This window comes from Sapajus apella, unplaced genomic scaffold (genome assembly GCF_009761245.1).
Source record: "Sapajus apella isolate SASKATOON/1434 unplaced genomic scaffold, GSC_monkey_1.0 scaffold6, whole genome shotgun sequence".
Lineage (NCBI taxonomy): Eukaryota > Metazoa > Chordata > Mammalia > Primates > Cebidae > Sapajus > Sapajus apella.
In genome coordinates, this window is record NW_022436946.1 from 37,215,658 (window position 1) to 37,221,057 (window position 5,400).

General features: G+C 34.0%; 1 non-coding gene across 1 annotated transcript; it reads right to left on the bottom strand.

Moving 5' to 3' along the window:
- Positions 1–227: 227 nt before the first annotated feature.
- On the bottom strand, positions 228–329 carry LOC116549839. Its single transcript, XR_004268115.1, has one exon. It is a non-coding gene; the product is annotated as a small nucleolar RNA U13 (small nucleolar RNA).
- Positions 330–5,400: the final 5,071 nt, after the last annotated feature.

A 5,400-nucleotide genomic window follows, 5' to 3' on the forward strand; every position in this document is an offset into this window, starting at 1 on the left:
GACTTTTCCCAAAAGAATGTGAAGGACAGAATACCTCCGTGTTCAAAAACCAACCCAAACTGAAGCCAATCCGTGTTTTCTCTATAAGGTTCCAGCACAATAACTTTAGGGAAGAGGAGAAGATGATTTAACAACTGAAGTTTTTTTGATTTGTTTTGTTGGGTTTGGTTTGGTTTGGATTTTTGTTGATTGGTTGGGTTTTTGTTTTGTTTTGTTTTGTTTTTTTACATCAGATGGGTAATGTGCCAATGTGGTAACAAGGTTGGAGGCCAGCACATCTCACACATGAGCGCAAATACCCAATCATCACACACAAATTGCAAAATGATCAACAACTGAATTTTATAAGCCTGTGAGGTTTTCTGTTATTTTAAATCCCCATGATAAGCCAGAACCCTTTGCTAGGCATAATGGAAGAGATGAGTGTACATTATGTACAATTTCCATGTTCTGTGTAGCCTAGGGAAAGATGCCCAGATCTGGAAATAAAACACAGCACCATAATGACAGTGATCGAGAGGTAATAGGAACCTGCTCGCACAGTTTAGACTCTGATTACACCCTCAGAGATAACATTCATAGTCCAAGAATAGGAACATTCTGAGCATATGGCATTGACCAAACCTTCTGTCCAAAACCTCAAAACAGGCATTGTGTGAATATAATATGTCAGCGTACCATGTTTCATGTGCTAATCTTTTCATGAAACTCTCATCCTATAATATTTCAGTGATGGTGTAAAGAGGAGATATGTGATTATAGCAAAGGAGGAGATGATGGGGATTATCCTCAGGAAAAAGAAAGAAAAAAAGAAAGTGGAAATACAATGGTCCTTAGTTAAGCAGATAAAACAGACTAATGAGAATAAAGGACAATGTATGGTGCTCAATCCATCTGGGCATATTTGAGACAGCTAGTTAATAGAGTATTTTGCTATTGGCAGACTTTCTGTTTAAACAGAAATTGTGTGTTTATTAATAGTAACCCTCCACATACAAATCATCTTGGTTCTAGCAACATGCCATTATTTTCAAACATGCCAATGCCTGTAAAATGTTGAAATTACCACGAAAATTTAAAACTCAGTGATGCCCTATAAATCTCCATGAGTTTTATGATTCATTCCTTATCAATCCAACTAGTTGGCATTTTTTCAATCTTTAGTTTAAATTTCTTTCTCCGTATCTGTGATATTATAACGTGCAGATAATACACGTATTAGTATGACATTTTGCACAGAGTCCCACACACAGTTTTTTGCTCCTTTTCCGTTTTTCTCATTTCTTTCTTTTTTCTGTGGTATATGCCTACACTGATGTGTATAGAGTGCCATAAGACAAAGTGGGGTGAGTAAGAAAAGATGATTATGAAGAATAAATAAAGATTATTTTTAAAGTGGAAAAGTTCTTGGGTAGGTAGTTTTCAAAAAGTAGCATAAATTGAGTCTAATGAAAAATAAGTTGATTCCCTAAAACATTTTCCTACTTTTACCTATTAACTTGCCTGCCTTCCCCTGAATTCTTTCTCTAACTATACTCTCCTTTGCTCTCAGATGCTTTTTTTCTTTCTCTACTACTTGTTTTCTTCTGTTTTTCTCTCACTATTGGAGACTGCTGCTAATTTGTTTTCTCTATTCTTTTCCATAGAATCTTTCATGAGAATTCTGCTTGCGGATGAGCTTCAGTGTATTTAGATGTAAGCAGATGAATAATACAATGCAGTTTGGAATCCACATCATAAAGCAAATCGCTCTAAAGCAGATGGCATTTTCCCATGGGAAAATGTTTGAGGTTTGGGGTTTTCATTCCTAACCAAAGACAGTCTCAAATGAATCATAGACATGACCAACAATACGTCTTTAAAGTGAAGATGTAATTATAAACTCCCAGAAAAAAAAGTTAACTTTTATATCGTGAGAAATAGATTTTAAAACTATAAGTTGATTATTCTATTATGAATCCCTATTATGAAATAAGCCTCCAGACAAAAACAAATGGCTATCTTTAGCCTAACTCTAACCTGCAAGGTATACAAACATTTAATTAAGTATTTGACAATTACTGATCTAGTATTTTTTTAACTGAAAGCAAAAAGCTCATCTAATTCAACAATACTCATTGGTTTTTACTTACTGATGAAGAAAGGAATTCTATTTTTCATCTTAGTATAGAAAATGGATTAGAAGGATTGTCTAAATGCCTCAAGTCCCTTTAAAAACTAAGTCATGGGTTTTTTTCCAGCCCATTTACAAATACAAGGGTTTCTTTTTACAGTGGTCATGAGTTAAAACTCCAATACCTCTTATGTAAGGCTCCTACAGCACCAGAATGTGTATTAGTCCCTGAAACAAAGACTTAAGTAAATCAAGAAAATTGTTGAAATTTCCAGAGTATAGCTATGTGCAATTAGTAATTACAGTCGCCCTCTGAATCCATGGGTTCCATGTTCGTGGATTCAACCAACCAAGGATTAAAAATATTTGGAAAAAGTAAGTAAAAAATAACAAGATAATACTAAAAATAATACAAATAAAAAGTATAACTATTTATATGGCATTTATATTGTACTCAGTTATTGTAAGTACTCTAGATATTATTCAAAGTATACAGAAAAATGTGCATAGGTTAGATGCAAATACTGTGCCATTCTATATCAGGGAAGCGAGCATCTATGAATTTTGTTATTGGGGGCATGTGATGTCCTGGAATTAATTTCCTATGGATACCAAGGGACAGCTGTATCTGTTCTCAGTACTGCTACCAAAATTTATTACCTTTCACATCACTACTATCTATAATGCTCATAACCTAATAAATGACCTGAGTTTTAGTACTCAAGAGTTAAGAATTTGTTCTCTTTCGTATAACCCTAGAGATGAAGAATCCATGACACAGACTGAGTTAAGGGCTTTTAAACCTAAGTCATTTGGTGATTAGTACAGTTTTGATGCTGCTTCCTGAATTAAGTATGCCTATAGATGTCAAAACAAACAACTAAAAAGGCATTGGGAGGCAAAACAAGGCATAAATACCTACACATTTCCTAAGTCCGAAAAGCCACTCTTTTCTTCACAAAATGAGCGTTGATTGTCTTCAATCTGACCTGTATATAAGCATGACTTCTGATAATCTATGGCACAACAAAGAAAATTACATATATAACGTATATATGTTACTAGATGTGTTTTGCTCTTTGAGTCTTAAAAACTGTGCAAGTGGCATTTGGAAACTAATAAAAATCATTTAGAGGCAGATAATGGGATAAACTATATTCTCCAAAGAGATCCAGTAGTCTGTGCTGGTATAGCTTAGAGATAATGCTTTATAAAGCAGCATTTGGTAAAACGTGCTGCAGGTAGAAGATGGTCACTAAATGTGGCTGGCTATTAAGCTATGAAAGAGTCCTCCTATGAAATATACATAATGTCTATTCTCCAAAGTTTTCAAAGATGTTTTCTGATAGCACAAAACTTCCTCTTATTTTTACAAAAGGGCAATAACTCGATGGATTTTGCCTGTTTTCAGGAGACTCATGGTCTCGAGATCATTGCATTTCTCAGGGAATATTACTTGGTGGACCTACTGGTGGGCAAAATAATAAAACTAGGTCATACGACAAGTATAACAATAAATTTTACACTGAGTTGATTGTCTCCCTGTGAATTAAAAAATGTGTGGCAAGCTCTTTCTTATTCAAAAAATGTCCATAGAATGGCAATGAATATAAAAATAGTGATGGCATTAGAAAATTTTCAATATATGCTAAAACTAGAGAGTAAAAATCTAAGTATTTCCCCACATCACCAGTATTATGTCAGACCAACATCATGTGTCTTCTGAGAAAGACATGTCATCATCTTGGTGGTATGCCTGCCTAAATACTGTGTAAACTGAATATAATCATGAGGAGCCTAGACAAACTCAAACTGAGGGACATTCTACATAGTAACAGCCCTATACTTTTCAAAAATATTAAGGACAAGTAACACAGAGAAAGTAGAGAAATTATTCCAGACTAAAGAAGACCATAAAAAAAAAAATAGCAATTATGTGAAATACGTAATCTTGGATTACATTCTAGTCCAGGAGAAAAACAAGCTATCAAGGATACTCCTGAGATACGATACTCAATGAAATTTGAATGTGATCTGTGGACTAGAGTATTTTATAAACATCAAATTTCCTGATTTTAATAAATATACTGAATGCATTGTGGTCATGAAAGAGACTGTACTTAGGAAATAATCACTGATTTTTTTAAAGGTAGAGTGGCATAATTTCTCCAGCTTATTCTCCAGTGATTCATTAAAAATACATAAATAGAGAAAAGTTAAACAGATGAGAAAAAAATTAAACAATTACTGATCTGGCAATCTCAAATTAGTAACCAACCAGTTTGCTAGGACTAAAGGGTTCCGATCATCTATTTAGCCTTCCTTGGGCTAAAACTGTCATCACTATGACCAGAAAAGTCACAGACAAACCAGGGCAAGTCGGTCCCTTCGCCTCCCCCTTCACCTCTCAAGCACAGGGTGAAATTTTATATTAAGCATTTAAGACAGAGGTATTCTTGCTGTTTTGTTTGAATAGTAAACATTTTATGCATTTTTGGAAACACAAAGTCAATCTAAGAGAATAATACTATTAAGGTGAAAGAAGATATGAATCGTGCTATTACAGTGTTTGGCATGCTGGAGTGGTTACTCGTTACAGGATATTATGAAAATAGATATTTACTCTGCATCTTCTCTTTAGAGAATGCCATTTAGCCTATAAATGTATAAGTTCATCATCAGAAAATGCAATAAATATGCAAAATCCTTTACTTGCATATAAAGAGATTGCCTCCTTATGTGGAAGATTAAAGGAAACCAATTTCCCTCATGTTGCTGTTCAATATCTAATGAGGAACTTCAATTTATTTCAACTAAGATTACATTTTAACATCCCATCTACGGCACAGTACAATAACTGGTATGCATTATACACTGGTTCTAAAGGGAAACAGATGAATAGTGTAGTTGTATTTTCAAAACACTTTGAACAGCTTTGATGCTTGGAAAGTCACTTCACTTTTTGCCAACAAATAATGCCAATATTCCTTTCATCTTTAAAAAAATGCAGTTTTAAAGCAAGCTTCTCCGAAATTTTTATATATTTCATTTAAGAAAAAATTTGGAAAATAAAGGCCAAATTTTCATTCTATTACTACTGTAAGTTCAGCATAAACTCCCTTGCAAATATGTGTTAAGCTAAATGTAAAAGGGGAATGCTAAGAATTTTTCTGTAAACATGTCTCAAGTATCTGGCCCTAAAAATCTCCTTCAAAAGAAGTTGGAAAATAAACTATTGAGTTTCACCAGGGCCTTACACAGATCATTTCTCCCTACTGGCCTGAGAG